We start from the raw sequence: 18810 nt of genomic DNA on the forward strand, positions 1-18810 counted from the left end.
AAAGGTACAGGTCACTGGGTAGACACCTAAATTGTAGCTGGGAAAAATAAATGTCTTTAGAACTATATAATTTTAGAGCTGAAAGAGACCTTAAATATGATCTAATCTAGGTCCTTTATTTTGTTTATGAAACTGAAGGCCAGAGGGCAAAATGACTTGTCTGAGAACATTCAGTTAATATCAGAATATTACACTATTTCTTCTGACTCAACTATTTTTCCTAGAGTAGGTATAGGTGATACAGTTAATTGAATACTAGACCTCCTAAAATCAAATCTGGCTTCACACACTTTCTTTTTTAAATTTTTTTTCATTTTTCAAATGCTTTATTAACTTCTGATTTACATCATTCATTTCTGCCAGATTTTGAGTTACAAATTTTCTCCCTGTTTTTCCCCTACCCACTGCACCAAAATAGCAGTCCCACAGGATATCCCCTCCTCCAATCTGCTCTCTCCCATATTTTCTCCCATACTCCCTTCGACTTTTCCAGTAGGTCATGGTGGATCTCTATGTCCCAGTGTCTATATATCTATTTCCCAATTACATGTAAAATAGTATTAATAAGTGTATATATATACACATATATTTTAAACATTTGATTTTAAAACTTTGAATTCCAGATTCATTCCCTTCCTCCCTTGTTACCCACCCTTACTGGGAAGATAGGCAGTTCAGTATGGGTTGTACATGTGTAGCTAATGCAAAACATTAACATAGTAGAAAAATTGTAAAAGACTGACTATATTTCTCTCCCTCCTATCCCACCTCCCACTTGTTCTGTTCTCTACTTTGATCCTGTCCCTTTTCAAAAGTGAGTGCTTCCAACTTCCCTCCCCCCAAGCCTGCCCTCCCTTCTATCATCCCCCCTCTTATCCCCTTCTCCCCTACTCTCCTGTAGGGTGAGATACCCTATTTAGTGTGTATTTTATTCCCTCCCCGAGCCAGATTCAGTGAGAATAAGGTTGACCCATTTCCTTTTGCCTTCGTTTTCTTCCCCTCCATTGTAACCATTTTCACTTGACTCTTCTATATGAGATAGTTTACCCCATTCTGTCTCTCCTCATCTCCTCTCATTATATTCCTCTCTCACTTCTTTATTTCACCTTTTAAGTATCATTGCTTCCCATTAAACTGCTCCTGTGCCCTCTATCTATGTATACCTGTATACATATATACACACATTCACATATGTATTCATAGGCCCATATACCCTCTGATATAGACATATATATATATATATTTCTATTCCCTTCAACTATTTTCATACAGAGAAAAGTTTTATCAGTTACAATTATCGTCTTTCCATGTAGGAATGTTAATAGTTCAACTTTAATAAGTTCCTTATGATTTCTTTTCCCTGTTTAGCTTCTCATGCTTCTCTTGCTTCTTGTATCTGAATGTCAAGTTTTCTATTCAACTCTGATTTTTTCATCAAGAATGCTTGAAAGTCCTCTATTCCACTGAATTACCATATTTTCCCCTGAAACATGATACTCGGTTTTTCTGGGTAGATGATTCTTGGTTTTAATCCCAGCTCCTTTGACCTCCAGAACATCATATTCCAAGCCCTTCCATCCCTCAGTGTAGAAGCTCAGATCATGAGTTATCCTGATTGTGTTTCTGCAATATTCAAATTGTTTCTTCCTGGCTGCTTGTAATATTTTCTCCTTGATCTGGGAATTTTGGAACCTGGCTATAATATTCCTAGGAGTTTTCTTTTTGGGATCTTTTTCAGGAGGTGATCAGGATTCTTTCAAACTCTATTTTGCCCTCTGGTTCTAAAACATCAGGAAAGTTTTCCTTGAGAATTTCTTGGAGGATGATTTCTAGGTTCTTTCTTTGATCATGGCTTTCAGGTAGTCCAATAATTTTTAAATTATCTCTCCTGGATCTATTTTCCAGGTCAGTGGTTTTTCCCATGAGATATTTCACATTGCCTTCTATTTTTTCATTGTTTGGATCTGTTTAAGAGCATCCTGATTTCTCATAAAGTCATTAGCTTCCATTTGCTCCAATCTAATTCTGAAGCAATGATTCTCCTCATTGAGCTTTTGAGATTCTTTTTCCATCTGGCAAACTTGGCTTTTTGAGGCAGTCTTCTCCTCATTGCCTTTTTGAGCCTCTTTTGCCATTTGAGTTAGTCTGTTTTTTAAGGTGTTATCTTCCTCATTCTGGCTGTTGACTCTCATTTCGTAATTTTCTTGCATTGTTCTCATTTCTCCACCCAATTTTTCCTCCACTTCTCTTATCTACTTCTTAAGGTCTTCTATGACCTGTAACCAGCTCATATTTTCATTTGAAGCTTTTGGTGCAGGAGTTCTGACTTCACTGTCTTCCTCCTGTTCCATGCTTTGCTCCTTTTTGTCCTCCAAATAGGAGTCTAATGTTGGATTCTTCTGTTTGCTTTGTTTTCTTTGCCTCGTCATGTTGCCACTCAATTACTTGACTTTTGGGCTTTTTGCCACAGTAGGACTCTACTACCAGACAGGGGGGTTTCATCCCAAATGCTGGGGTTTTCTCAGATGCTGGAGGTATTAGTTGGGTGCCCTCTCTGAAGCCTCTACATGCTCTGGCAAGCTGGTCACACACCCCAGAACTTTCACCCTAGACTGCAGTCCAGATCCAAGCAGGTTAAAGCAAGAGCGATTACCCCTCAGACTGGTTGCTTATTCCCCCTACAGTCTGCAGGCCAGGAGTTGAAGCTGCCTCGTGTTGGTGGCTATGCCACAGCCCAACAGCTTCTCACCCCAGGGGCAAAAGCCGATGCACTCCCAACTACTGGTCCCAAAGTTCACAGTGCACTGACCTCTCACTTTGTCCTTAGCATCTATGTGTTTATAATTCTGGGCCCCCATAGCTGCTGGTGATCTGGAGTCCCTCCACCTAGTGGCTGGTCAGGCCTGCCCTGGGGGTAAAGTCTAGGTGTGGGGCTGTGCTTGGCTCCCAGAGCATTGGGCTGTCCAATTCCTGCCGGCCAGCCAGGCTGTCCTCAGCAGGAGGTTAACTTCTCTGTGTCATTTTGCGTGTTCTGTAGCTCCAAAGTTTGTTCAGAGTCCCCTTTTACATGGATTGGGAGTGGTAAGAGCCAGGGACCCTCGGAGGTCCTGTTTCTACTCCCCCATCTTGACTCCACTCCCCCTCACACACTTTCTAAATATGTGACCCTGGGCAAGTCAATAAACCTCAGTTTGCCTCAGTTTCCTTAAATGTAAAATGTGGGTCATAATAGCACCTACTTCCCAGGGCTATTGTGAGGATCAAATGAGATCACATTTATAAAGTATTTATCATAGCACCTGGCACATAGCAATAAATTTACTTAATAAATGCTTGTTTCTGTTCTTTTTTCAGCATACTATTTAATAAAATCATAGAGTTAGAGCTAGAAGGTCCAACCCTTTCTTTTTACAAATAAAAAAAGTGAGGCTCATGGAGGTTCAGTGACTTGCCTAAGAGTCTGGTACATAATAAGAGATAAATAAATATTGTCTACCCCTACTTCCCATAAGTATCAGAGACCATCCGGTAACCCACCCAAATTCTTTTTTTTTTTTTTTGGCTCCTGTATCAATAAACCACAAGACTTGACAGTGGGAAGGGGAGTAAACAGGTCATACAAGGGATCATGGTTGAATAAAATGTAACCCTTCTGTCAGAGTCCCATACACTTATTGGAAATCCCTTACTTATCTGATTCGTTTGTCCTCACCAAGGTGGAACCTGGGACCTCTAACATCTGGCATTTCCCCCAGTGATAGCATCAACTCCTTAGCACTCAGGTTCACAAGGAATAAAACACAAAGTGGGTTTTACTTACATGGAAAGGACTTGCATGTGAGCTCCAAAAGAGCCAAGAGAATCTCTTTTCTCTCTTCTGGTAATCTCCCCTTCTCCCCATCCCATTAACCTGTATAGTTCACACAAGTTACAGTGCTACACAAGGTTCCTATAAGTGGGAAAGTCAGGATTTTCCAAGCCTTCCTTATTGCCACTGCTCTTGGCAAGCATCCAGTGCTGAGTGGACTCTTTTTTTTTTTTTGCTAAGGTGGGCTCCATGATCCCTTCTTGGAAGAGTCACTGCCTTCTGTTCATGATAGCTAGTGTTAATAATAACTCTCCATCCTAACTCTAAAGCAAAACAACGGAAAGATTATGTGGGAGCCTATGCTGGTTGTTAGAGCTCTTTGAGCCTTGCATGTGTGCATGCATGTGTGTTCATGCATATATGTATGAGTGCCTGTGTGTATATGTGTGTGTGTGCATAGCATGCCTCCCAACTATTTGAGACTTTCTGTCCTTTACACTTCAGTTCCATTGTTCAACCACATGCACAAAGGGTTTTCTCAGGTGTTGTCTGGAATACTTCCTGCTTTCCTTGCTCAGCCAAATTTCCTTTCCCGACTCTTAACTAGCTTGAGATGAATCCATCTTGTTCATCTCTTTACTATACTAGTGGCACTTATACCAGGAATTCTCAATCTTTTTAGTGTCATAGACCCCTTTGACAATCTGGGTAAGCCTATGGATCCCTTCTTGGAAAAAAATATTTTTACGGGTAGCTAGGTGGCACAGTGAATAGAGCACCAGCCCTGGAGTTGGGAGGACCTGAGTTCAAATCCAGCCTCAGATGCTTGACACACTAACTAGCTGTGTGACTTTGGGCAAATCACTTAATGCCAATTGCCCTTGAAAAAAAAGAAAAAAAATATTTTTAAATGTAGAAAATAAATACAGATGATTAGAAAGGAAAATAATTATAATGAAATTTAGTTATCAAAATATAAAAAAGATCCTAGTCCTAGGCAGTGTGTCTTCCCCCGCCCCCCGCCTTGGTTAGCAACCTTCTAGGGTCTCTGGAAAAATATTGGGGCTCTCACCCTCCTGATGTCATTGGTCTTCCAGAATGAATGATAAACAATAACAATAGCCTAACAATTGACTGGGGCTCTCTATTTGCCTTTCTACTTCAAATCCACTAGAGTAGATGATGAAAATTGCTTAAAGCTGCTTCTCTAAGAAAGGAGATAGAAAGGGAAGAATTGGAAGCTGCTGCTGCCATCAGTTATTGTGACTCAGAAAAGAAAGTGTGACCCTGTCCAAATATCAAAGATTCATTCGATTGTAATTTTAAGAACCAGAAAGTCTCTTCTGGTTCCAAATTTGATGATTCTGTGCCCTTTGAATACCCATATCTATCTCCCAAGGAAAGTTCTGTGTTCCCTTCATGGGATTTGCTCACTTGCTTCTTGAGTCCCAGAGCCTGCAGACCCTGATATTTTGGGGTAAAGTCCACTGAATTTAAATACAAGTAACAGTCTGACATGAGTCCATAGGGTTGAGGTTAGAGTTGTAGATTTCACTTAAAAGCAGGCTTTTCAAAGCACAGTTAAACAGGGAGTATAGGCCAGATGGGAGCTCTCAGGAGATGGGAAGGGAGAGAGAAAGTCTGGCAGAGGAGGAGAGGACAGAGTAGTGCCCACTTCTGTTGGCCCCCTCCCACTCCAGGCAAGCTGACTTTTTTTTATGCTGGACCAGGGGCAGCTGGTGAGGCTGGCAGCAGGATAGGCAGATGGCTTTGGCCAAGTGCCTATGGGCAGAGGGCCAAATTCTGTGTGTGTGTGTGTGTGTGTGTGTTAGGGGAACACGAAGAAGGTGACAGAGGGACCTCTCCCTTAAATGTTGGTACCTGAAAATATTTTGATAAGCTGTCACCTGGAAGATCCCCTCACCCAATAGCCAATTTCCCCAGATGCAACCATACATTTACCTCCTTTTCTAGAGGTGATCCAGGAGGGAATATCAGTGGTCTGAGTCCCCAGAATTCCTGTTCCAAGGATTGCTTGGGCCCAAGTTTATTATGATCTCCAGGGGTGGGGAGCCTGTGGCCTCAAGGCCACATGTGGCTTTCTAGGTCCTCAAGTGCAGCCCTTTGACTGAATCTAAATTTCACAGAACAAATCCCCTTAATAAAAGGATTTGTTCTGTAAAACATGGACTCAGTCAAAAGGCTGCACCCAAGGACCTAGAAGGCCATGTGTGTCCTCAAGGCCAAAGTTTCCCCACTCCTGAAGCCTTCTTTCCTTTTAGTGATTGCTTCAGCTGTGGGTCCTATAAGCAGAAATCTTCCTGAACCTGTCAACAATACACATGCGACTAGGTAGTACAGTGATAGAGTGCTAGGCCAGGAGTCAGGAAGACCTGAGTTCACTTAATACTAGCTGTATAACTCTGGGCAAGTCATTTAACCTCTTCTTGCCTCAGTTTCCTCAACAGTTAAAATGGGGACAATAGTAGCACCTACCTCCCAGGGTTGTTGTGAGGATTAAATGCTATTTGTAAAGTGCTTAGCATAGAGCCTGGAATGTAGTAGGACAGCTTGATAAATGCTTAGTTCTTTTCCTTTCCCTGTGAGTCATGGGTCATTTGCTCTGGAGCATACTCAGGTCCTCGGAGATGCTACATTTCCATGGCCCATGCACATTCTCTATAGGCTCAATTTCCAAACTCAAATACTGAATTTAATTCATCTGTGCTACTGGCGTGGCTGAGTCAGTGGAAAGAACATTGAAGTGGGAGCCAAGAGACCTGGCCCGGAGCCCAGGCTCTGCTGTGTGAACTTGGACAAATCCCTTAACTTCTCTGGGCCTCAATTATCTCACTGACCAAAAGAGAAATAATGAAACTTGCCCCATTTATCTAAAAAATGTATATGAGATAATGCAGGAGATTCATCTGTAATCTGGCGACAAGAAAGTAAAGTAACTTGCCAATGTCACACAGCTAGGTCCTGATTAGTGTGAATAATCAATCCCCTGAGGTAGTCACATACTTTTGAATTCACACAAGTTACAGTTATATAAAAAATGGTCATTGGTTCCACCCTGTTGGAAATATGCAGTATGAATTCAAATAATGCTAGATAGTAGGATTGTGTCTATAGAAGTTGAAGGGACTTTAGAGGTCATCATAGGGGTGGGGAACCTGTGGCCTCATGGCTACATGTGGACCTCTGGGTCCTCAAATGCAAAAGGCTGAACTCAAGGACCTAGAGGGCTACATGTGGCCTCAAGGCCGAAGTTTTCCCTTCCCTGAGACCAGCGTCTTCATTTTAGAAATGGAGAAATGAAGACTCAGGGGAAGTGATTTTTGTTAGAAGGAAGACTTCAATATTCCAAAATCCATAAATAAACCTATCTCTTGAAAATAGTTGCTTACATTTGCATAAATCTACAAAACACTTTCCTTTCAGCTTCCTGTTGTGGTTGGCCAGTCAAGATTATCTCCATTTTAGAGGTGAGGAAACTGGGGCTTAAATATGTAGAGTGATTTTCCTAAGGTCACACAGCCAGTATACATCATTTCTGTCATGCCTGGTACCCTCTCACTCCTCCTCTCCACTTACTTCCTGTAAGTACCCCCCAAAATCTTTTACTGGAAACCTTTCCCAACCCCTCTTAATTCCATTGCCTTTCATCTGTTATTTCCTGTTTGTCCTGTGTATAGCTTGCTTTTTATATATTTGCTCACATGTTGTCTCCGCTGTTAGATTGTAAGCTGCTTGAAGGCAGGGACTATCTTTTGCCTCTTTTTGTATCCCCAGTGCTTAGCACAGTGACTGACACATAGTTGGTACTTTATAAGTATTTTTTGATTGATTGATATCAGAGACTCAAACTGAGGTCTTTTGATTCTAGATTCAGTGTTCTTTCTTCTATATCACACAGCTTTTCATGATTTTCCCCTATCAGAAAGTTCTAGGGAAAGAAATCATCCTCTCTCCACATTGTTGAAGGAGCATGAACAGAATGGTGACTTTGTCCTCACCAATCTCAGCTGTCCAGATGTCTGATTTCACTTAAGGAGATTTTTAGTCAGATCCTGCCTAGGAAATAAGCAGACCTTCTCTTCCTCTTCCCTCCCCCGGCTTTCCCTCTCATTGGTTTGGTTCCTTTTCAAATCACCTTGGAAAAATAGCCCAGTTGTGGCTGGTGTCAGGAGTGGGAGTCAGGCACAGCTGCCTTGGGGATTTTGTTCTTCTCCTGAACAGGAAGAAAAAAAAAAGAACCAACCCAATCCCTTTCTCAGGGATTCAGCTATCTCAGAGAGCTCCCTCCTCACAAGTTGCCACACCAATAGTAGACTATTAGGGAACAATCAAAACTAATTTGGAAGGATTAGACCAAGAGCGACCAACTAGTGCCAGGACGATTGAGCCTGGATGGAGCTTGCATCCCAGCCATCTTAGGAGCTGGAGTGGGACAGGAAGAATTTATGAGATATTGTAGATTTTACCACTGGAAAGAATCTCGTTTTTAACAAGGTTAAGTGCCTTGTGCAGGGTCACACAGGTAGTAAGTGTCTGAGGCCAGTTATGAACTCAGGAAGATGAGTTTTCTGAATTCTAGGCTCAGCACTCTACCAACTTTGCCATCTAGCTGCTCTCGGAAGTTATCTAACCCAATCCTCTCTGTTTACAGATAAGAAAACTGTAAGTACAAAGAAAGATAAGTGACTGTGATAGTAATGGCAATTAAAGATTCCCCTGTATTGGCTTGGTTTTCAAATTGATTGTGTTAAAACCCAGAGTTTGTTAATCCCACCTGTGGGATGGGCTTGTTGATGTGAAAAGAAAGTCCTGAACTGGGAGGAGCTGGTGATGTAGATTTGGAGAGACACTAGAGAGAGGCGGAAGATCTTTTTGGAAGCAGCGCCTCGTGGAGAGAGAGAGACTAAGAGAATTGCTGGTGGCCGCTTTGAATTGCCCTGGACTTTTGAGACCTGCCCCCTGAGCTGCCAAGGACTGAGGAGACATGGCTGTTTTGCTGGTACTTTGTCTGTCTGTTTTGATGTTGTTTTGCCAGATTTGTCCACTGGTGAAAGACAGTCCTTTTGTTGAAGAAGTCCTGGAACCTGGCTGTTCGCTAAGAAGCCCTGAGACTGTCCTGCAGACAGAGAGTGAATACTGTCCACTGGTGAGGGACAGTGCTGTTGTTGCAGGGATCTGGAGACTGTCCTGCAGACAGAATGAATACTGTCCACTGGTGAAGAACAGTGCTGTTGTTGCAGGGGTCTGGGAGCCTTTCTGTTGGTTCAGAAGCCCTGAAGAAGGATTTTCTTGTTTTATGTTTACAGAAATCCTGGGAGAGGGCTTTGCTAATGTGTTCAGGGGTTCTAGGACTGTTCTACAGACAGAGGATAAATTCATGAAGGGACTGGCAATGTATCTTATGGCCTTGCTAAGCCTTGTCTCCCCAGGAACTAAGATTGCTGAGGACTTGCCTCGTGTCAAGATGAAGAAAAGACCTCCATTTGGGTATTAAGTGCTGTGTTTAAACTTGATGTAACTCTGGGGTAGATTCAATTGTGATCCAGGGGTGGGGAACTTTTGACCTTATTGTGCTCTGTGATTGACAAATGAAGGTACTTTACCTATGTTTGGAAACTAATCTCCATTTGAGAAGAGGGGTTTTGTGGTGGACCAAATGAAGGTATAGCCTAGGGGTGGAGTAGTATTTAGAACTGGGACTTTGTAATTGATTGAATGATTGGAAGGTCCTGGGGTGGGGTAGTGCTTGGAGATTATTTAATCACACTTAGTAAATGCTGTATTTTGAATGATGTCATGTTTTAATCTTCTCTGTTCTTGGTTGGTCACTGAATAAAATGGAGAGCACCTATGCTGGTATTCTGAACCTTGGGAAGTTGCCTTTCCTTGGCATTACATTACAGTGACTTATCCTAGGTTAACTAGACAGTACAGCTAATGGAGGGCCTTGAGTTAGGAATTTTCATCTTCCTGAGTTCAAATCTGGCCTTAAACACTTACTATTTGGGCGACCCTAAGCAAGTCACTTAACTCTGTTTGCCTTAGTTTCAAAATGAGCCAGAGAAGGAAATGCCAAACCACTCCAGTATCCTTGCCAAGAAAACCCCTGATGGGGTGACGAAGGATTGGACAGCGACTGAAAAAGAACTGAACAACAAAAACAACATCAACTGAAGGTCAGAAGATGCTAAGTGGCCAGCGTTCAAACCCTGGTTTCCATTGTCCAAATCAAATACACTTTTCACTTCTCTACAGCCTGGGGCCATCAGAAAGGATATAGTATACGAATGTGGGCAGCAGTGTAAGAGGAGACACTAACCTTTTATCTTTCTGGATCTGTGTACCTAGACTCCACCTCATTAAAGAAGGCACTTAAGTTCTTCTTTTGCTGTTTTTCTCTTTATACAAAACATATCCTTTCCTGGAAGCATCTTTCTTTTTGTGGGATAATAATAAATCACATTTGTATATTGCTTTTTAAAGTATCTTATAAACATTCTCTCATTTCATAGTCACAATTCTGTTTTCATTGGGCATACAATGACAAAAGTGAAACAGCCCTTGCCCTCAAGGAGCTTATATTCTACTGAGGCAGCCAATATGCATCTATGTGCCAGTATATACAAGTAATATACCAAATAGATATATGGTGATTTGGAAGGAGGAAGGTAGTAGCATTTAAGAAAGGCTTCATGGAGAATGTGGCTCAAGAGGTATGTCTTGAAAGAGACAAGGTATTCTATGCGGCAGAGGGGAGGAGAGAGTGAATCCCCAGGCATCTTCAGTAGCCACTGAAAAGGCACATGATGTCAGAGGAAAATTAAGAAGGCCAGTTGAACCATACAGGGCAGGAATACGTAACAAACTGGAAATGTAGGCTGGGGTCAGGTTGTGAAAAGGACAGAAATGATATTCTCTACTGGAGAGAATCAGAAGCCACTGGAGTTTATTGAGTAAGGAAATGGCAAAGATTTACCTGGTAGTAGAATGAATATAAAAGTGCTATAGACTTAAACATACTGTTTGAATTTGTGGTCACTGATTGGAGAATGAGATAGGATCAAAATAAAGTGAGAATCTTGAGCTTCCTCCCTAGCTTATTTTTGCCACCTATCTCTTTCCCCTGGCCCTAGTCCTATCAATACAGTTTCGATCCAGTTCAACTGACATTTATTAAACCCGTGGAAGGAAATATGAGACTCCTTGAAATATATAATGGCAGAAATAGCTTTGTTTGACCCTCTGATTATTACTACCCAACGAAGAGAATTCAAAAATGCTATCTTCCTCCAGATAGAAGATAGGCTTCCAGTACAGATTGAAGCATGTATTTTTTCTTTTTCTTTCTTTCCTTTGCTTTTTTCCCCCCTTCAGAGCATAGCTAATGCAGAAATATAATTTTCCATGATTTCGTATGTGTAATGAGTACTAAATTTCTTGCCTTAAGTCTCAGTGGGTGGGGAAGGAGGTGGAGGGAGGGAGAGAATTTTGAACTGGAAATAAAATAAAATTTTTAAAAATAAACTAACTGTAAAAAGTGATGGGGTGCTAGAAAATCATAATACTAAAATGAGGTTACTATATTGCTTGTTTTACTCAATTGTCTTACTTTGTTATACAAGATCTCTCATTGAATGAGATTAATCTGTAAGTAACTGAAATGTAAAAACATAATAGATCAATAAAATTTGTTTAAAATCACCCCCCTAACACCAATTAAAAAAAAAAAAGAATTGCTAAGAACGACTGGGGAATAGGTCCTTAACAGTCACTTGGCTACCATGTATCCACCAACCCATGGCACTTCTAATTCTTTTGTAATTTTTTTTCCAGATCTTAGATAAATGAGTATTCCAACAGTGGAGTGCCTGAGTTATCACTGAGATCAGGAGATCTTTCAAAGTCATATGAAGTCCAACTGGCAACTAGAACCAATAGCACCAGTCAATTCCAGCCAATACAATAGCCAACTGAGTGATTTGCTCAATTTTGCACGGCAGTGGAGACACATCAGCTGAGATACCATGCTTTGTAAGGAGTCAGCCCAATTGAGCAAGGGGAATGATTCTTCCCAAACTAATACCACACCCAGAATCAAACTTGGTGAGTTCAAGAGACATCAAAGGGAGAAAATCACTCCCAGGGTTCAAAGTCATGAAGGAGTCCTTCACTCAACATGTTTTCTACACATGTGTCATTACTTTTGTGCTTCAAGTTTGAGATCACTCTCCCCAAGAATTCTGTGTGTGTTTGTGTGTGTATGTATGTATGTGTGTGTATGTGTGTAAGGGAAGAGTATGTCTCCCAATTTGGAAGGATCACTTTGTAACTATTATTCTTGCCATAATTTCTCAGAAAATACTATTTTGGGGGGCAGCTAGGTGGCACAGTGAATAGAGCACCAGCCCTGGAGTTAGGAGGACCTGAGTTCAAATCTGACTCAGACACCTGACACATTTACTAGCTGTGTGACCTTGGGCAAGTCATTTAACCCCAATTGCCTTGTCTTCCCCCTTCCAAAAAAAAAAAGAAAGTAAACACTCTTTTGTAAAAGCAAAAACAAAACCATGTCAAGTAAGGAATAAAACAGAAAGATATATGCTTTCAAAACATGTTTGCCATCACCATAGAGGATATTCAATTCAGTGGCCGTATTGAAGAAGGATCCCCTCCTGACAATAAGTTCCTTCAGATGCTTCTTTTTGCAGATAACATTACAAGGATTACAACAAGCCCTACAGCATTGCAGAGCCTCCTAAATGAAATCCATAACCACTCTGAAGAGGTCTAACTGCATCTTGGAAAAATTATGCAGATGAAGAATGACTATTGTCCAGACAATTACATGACATTGTATAGGTAACCCATAGAACTAGCCCATACATCTTGAATGGACATTGCAAATAGTGAACCAGGTATAGAACTGAACAGAAGGAGGAAAGTGGACTGGATTGCATTGGGGAAACTATTAACTTATTTTTGGATTCCAAACTTCTCCCTGGAACAAAGACTCACCTTTTAAACATTAGTGATCTTCTAGGGATGCTATAGGGTTGTACTATAGTCACTAATGACTTAAGGTTGCAGGTCACACAAAGGGCAATGAAGAGGTATATGGTGGGTATGAATCAGCTTTAGGATATTACCAATGAAGAAATGAGCAAGAGAAGCAATGGAAAGGATTTTGTAACCAAAAAAGGGGGTAGACCCATAATGTAGTGAGAGTGAAGTCTAAGCAAATGATGGCCAGCATATTGCATTGGAATTCATGCAACATTGAGAGATATAAAAGAAGGATCATATTGTGTTGGATGGAACTCCGTGTGGAACATTTATGAGAGGACATGGACCAGAGTCACACAGTATGAAAGGGTTTGGATGGTTGAAATTTGCACTAAAGGGAGTACCTGTATTGAGCAAATCATAGTTCCATGGAAGTGATGAAGTTCCAAATCACATGCAAGACATTGCAAATAAGAAGATGTCAAGCCAATAAGTATTTATCAAGAACTTATTATAGGCTAACAATTGTGCTAAGCTCAATGTTAAAGAGATAATCTTTTTCCTCAAGGATCATACATTCTAATGGGGGAAGATAACGTAAATAATTAAGTGGATATATACAGAACAGATAGAAAGCATTCTTAGAGGGAACAGCATTAACAGCTAGAAAAACTAGGAAAGGATTCCTATATTGGGTGGGATTTGAGTTGTCTGAAAGGAAATCAAGGAAACTAAAAGACAGAGGTGAAGGCACAGAACCTTCTTGGCATGGAAGATTATTAATGCAAAGGTCCAAAAATTCAAAGGAGATGGAGAAGTAGTTCAGTGGATAATATAGATCTATATAGCAATGATAAATGAACTCATAAAAGTTTATGAGATCAGCAAGCAAAATAATATTTATGGAGAAGAGAAGAGGTCCCAGACAGAACAGATGCCTACAGTTAGTGAGAATGACCTAGATAAAGCATCAGCAAAGGAGAATGAGAAGGAATAATTGGACATGTAGGAGGCCAACCAGGAGAAACAGTGTCATAAGCACCAAGTGAGGAAAAGAGTAACCAGAAGGAGATGACCAACTTTGCCAAATGCTGCAGAGAAACCAAGAAGGATCAAGATTTTTAAAAAGATCTTTAGATCTGGTAATTAGATAATCACTTGTAACTTTGGAGAGGGCAGTTTTAGCTGAATGATGAAGTTGGGAGGCAGTCTGCAGAGGGGTTAGAAGTGGATGAGAAAAGGAGCAGCTAGATGGTGCAGTGAATAGAGCACTGGTCCTGGGGTCAGGAGGACCTGAGTTAAAATCCAGCCTCAGACACTTAATACTTAGCAGCTGTGTGACCTTGGGCAAGTCACTTAACCCCAACTGCCCTGCCTCCCTCCCTCCAAAATAAAAAAAAAGCAAAAAAAAAAGGTGAGAAGTAAATGAGAAGAGAGGAAGTGGAAGCATCTAATGTTTTTCAAGAAGTTTAGCTAAAAAGGGGAAGAGAGACCTTGGACAGTAACTAACAGGGTGATATGATCAAATATGTGTTTCAGGGATGGGGAAGACACAAACAGTAGGGAAGAAGCTAGTAGATAGGGAGAGAAAAAACATAAGAGAGAGTGAGGAAAATAATTGGGGCAATCTGTTGGAGAGGTTGGGAAGGAATGGGAAAAGGGGTCCCTGTAGAGGGGTTGGCTTTGATAAACAGCCCATCTCTTCATCTGAGACTGGAGTGAAAGAAGAGATAGTGGGGGAAAGATAAGGAAAAGAGGAGGAAGAGGGGAGAAGCGGAATTCTCCATACAGTCTCAATTTTTTCAGTGAAATATATATCAAGTGAGACCTTGACTGAGAGGGTGAAAGTAATCTTGAGGAGAGGTGAGAAGGTTTGGAATAGCCACTATGGGGAGTAGAATAGCAAACTGATAAAGAGGAATAGAATATATGCCTTGCTGCAGTGAAGGCCCAATGATGATTATACAACAAATTTGTGGAGGACCCAAACAGTTGTTTTGGGATTTTTCTCTAGCTCCACTCAGCAGTATGTGAATAGGAGCAAAGGAAGCAGATGGTGGGATGTAAGCCAAGACTGGGACTTGGCAAAGCATGATAATAATAGCTAGTGTGATCAGTGAGAGGGCAAGGGACCAAGGGATGTGATCACGGAGGAAAGTATAGAGTTGAGTTGGTTCATCAAGGATAGAGATAGGGAAGGGAGGAGAGGGTAGCTAATGTAGGAGTGATGGCCTAGGAAAGAATTGAGGGGTGGAGGGATGGAAATCTGAAAGTAATGGTGAGTGTGAAGAACAAGATTAGAGCTATAAAGCAGAAAGAAAATCAGAATCATAAAAGATTGTGATCAGATAAAAACATTCATAATTTGTGAATAAGAACTTGTTGACTTGTGGGACCTGGCAAAATCCAAGATATGACCAAGATATGATCTTAGTTGAGGTGGAGTGCAGGAGCAAGACATGGAGACAGAATAGAGTGGAGAACTGAAAAGCTAGAGTATTTGAGTAAGCATGTATAAACAAACATACATATGTATATAATACATATTTGTATATGCATATGTATATATGTGTATAGATATTTGTGCACATATGTGTATGTATCTCCTCTAGTATGAGCACACAAATTGGTGAGGAAAGACTGAAATTCAGTCACTGAACTCATGGAAGGAAGAAGAATGCCCTAGGGATCAATAGATAACAAACACCAGGATCTGGATTGGGTGCTAAATTTTAATAGAATGAACCTCAAAAGAGGAGAGGTGAGAGAAATAAGACAGTCCCTCAAGGAGCTTTACAATATAGCAGGAAAGATATGAAAAGATAAGCAAACATCCCAATAATACAAATCAGAAAGCAGAAAGTACAAAGAAGAGGTCCAAACAAGACACTGTGAGAGATTCCTAGAGGAAGAGCTCATTTGACCTGTGGGAATTGAAGGATTTGTGGAAAGGGTAGCACCCTGAAGAGCCCTCAAAGATCCTGCCTCTTAGATTCCTTAGCTTCTTCCAAAACACAACTCAGGCACTACTTCTTATGATGTGAAACCTTTCTTGATCCCCAGGACACCCCTCCCCCCACCTTCAAATTGGTCAAGATCTTTTCTCTCTTCAAATGATCTCACATTTACTTATCTGTGTATATTTTATTATCTGTGTAAATTCTCTGTGGTAGAACCCCCCTTGAAGGGGTTCTTTGCACCTTTTATGCCTAACATGGTGCCTTGCACACAGTAGGCAATTAATGAGAGCTTATTGATTTGAGTTACAGGAAGGAATGGATTTCAGAAGGTGAAGATGAGGATGAAGGATGGTGAGTCCATTCCAGTTGTGTATGAACAAAAGCACATAGGCAAAATGAGAAGGGAAGTTCATGCATAGTCAAGTTTGCCTGGAATCAGTAGAATGTGATAGGCAGTAGTGTGAGATAAGCCTGGAAAGCTAGGTAGGCATCAGATTGTAGAGACCTTCAGGTGCTAATATAAAGGGTTTACACCTTATTCAGTAGGTAATAGGGATCCATTAAAGGATTTTGAGCTGGGAGGTGGTATGATCAAATTGGACCCCGGGTTTCATTCGATCCAGTAGAATCTTATGCTCAATCAGATGCCATAGGGAGGGAGTGGACCGCTATAAGGATGTCTTTTATAAGCTTGTGTAACAACACTGTGGGTAGCAGAGGCAAGTGCTGCCCTTTTGTGGTGCTGGGCCAATGGAATTCTCTGCACCTTTCATGTCAACAGTCAATGGAAAACTGGAAAGGGAATATGCCTAGGGAGAGAGAAAGGGAAAACTTAATGTGTGTAGCTGTGATAGCTCTGTCATCTAGCAGCTAGGGTTAAGATTGGGTAACTACTTTCCCTTGTTCTAGGATGGGTCATAATGAATACCTTGCCAAGCCTGCACATAGCAATGACTGAGCCTGTTTGAGATGGGCTTATGTCAAACACCTCTGTGGAGATCATTGAAATGGGTATACTTGTAAAATGTAGGAGTTAAACTAGATGGACTCTCTAGTCCGTTCCAAATCTAAATCTATGATGCCAGGAGAATGTCTGCCAAAAGCACGTGAAGACTTCCCCTGGGAGAATGGGCAGACAAGAACAATTTGTTCCAATGACCATGAAAGCAGCTAAAGCAAGCACTGGTCAGACATTGAAGATGCCAAGGTCACCCACAGCATCCCAGGTCATTGCCATTTGTCCTGACTTGTCTTGTCACTAGACTTTGATGACTCTGGAAGAGAGAGTGAGGCTGGAAATTTTGTGCAGCTCTGCCTCTCTTAAATCCAATTCATGAACAAGTTAAGACATCACTCTGTGAAGTCATTGGTCCTCTTCAAAATAAAGGATGGACAGCAAATCTGTGATGTTAGCATCCTATGCACCATAGAAAAGAATTATCAGAAGACTCTGCTGATTGTGTCTACTGTCCAGAGTTTTAAATGAAGTCATAGGCCACAAGATTTAGAGGTGGAAGGGATATTCTCAGGGACTGGCTTTTGCCTTTTTTTCTATCTCCAGCACTTATCCCTGTGCCTGGCACATTATAAAGACTCAATAAATGTTTATTACTTGGCTGACCATAACTCTCTTTTTTCATAGGTGAGGAAAAAGAGGCCCAAAGAGGCCTGTGTGATTTGACCAAGGTCACATGGGAAATAAGTGGCAGAGCCAGGTATGAACCCAGATCTTTGACTGTGAGTAGAAATGTGAAACTAAAGGAAAATGTGCCGTTGGATTCATGGAATCCTACAGTTGGAAATGACTGACTGTAGAGACCCATCTAGTCAAACCCCCTTTGCATGAATGCTTTTTTACAATACAGAGGAGCAGTATGATGCATGGGTGTCTTTTACATTGCAGACAAGCCGTATGATACAGTGGAGAGTGTGCTGGATATGAAGTCCTGGGTTCTAATTTTGCCTCTGATAATGACTGACTTTTTGAATCTCTTCTAATCTCAGTTTCATTTGTAAAATGGTAGATAAGAATATCTATAATCAAGGCTATATTGTTAAATTTTAACAAGATCTCCAAAAAGCATAGTAATTTTTTTGTTGTTTTTTTTTGAGGGGCAATTGGGATTAAGTGACTTGCCCAAAGTCACACGTCTAGTTAAGTGTCTGAGGCTGGATTTGAACTTAGGTCCTCCTGATTCCAGGCCTGTGCTCTATTCACTGTGCCACCTAGCCACCTCCAAAGCATAGTAATTTTAAAGTTTAATCTGCATTATTGATCTTTTTTCCATCACTTTCTTAAGTCTAGACAATCAGCAAAACAATAAATTAAGCCTTGATTTGTAGTTGTTTCCTACTTGTGAAGTGTAAATCTCGCATTATACTGTCTATAATTTACTCAGAGAATTGAGATTTAAATGAGATAAATGCATATAAAATGCTTTGCAAATCTCAAAACCCCATATAAATGTCAGATTATTATATGACAGACCATTTGGTCTCAACTTGGACATCTCTAGTGATGGGCAACACGTTACCTTAAAAAGAAATCTACTGCATTTTCCAATGACTTTAATGATTATAATGTTCTTTATTATATTGAGCTAAAATCTTCCTGAAATTTCTACCCATCATCCTCACTTTATTATCTGGAACAGTATGGTATAGAGGAAAGAGCACTGGACTTGGAATCACAAGACCTGAATTATAGTCCTGGAGGCAACCAGGTGGTGCAGTGGTTAGAGCCTGGACCTAGAGTGGAGAAGACCTGAGCTCAAATCCCATCTCAGAGAACTTGTAAGATACAGCTAGTAATAGCAGTTTGACTCTGGGCAAGTCACTTAGCCTCTGTCTGCCTCAGTTTCCTCAACTGTAAAGTAGAGATAATAATCGCATCTATCTCCCAGGATTGTTAAGAAGATTAAATAAGAGAACTGAAAAGCTTTTAGAATAGAATCCAGCACATCTTAGTAGGTGCTTGCTAAATGCTTGTTTTCTTCCTTCAAGCACCCACTAGCTGTG

This window comes from Petaurus breviceps, unplaced genomic scaffold (genome assembly GCF_028583685.1).
Source record: "Petaurus breviceps papuanus isolate PSGF00001 unplaced genomic scaffold, PetGlider_PUasm1.0 90804, whole genome shotgun sequence".
In the NCBI taxonomy this organism is placed as follows: Eukaryota; Metazoa; Chordata; class Mammalia; order Diprotodontia; family Petauridae; genus Petaurus; species Petaurus breviceps.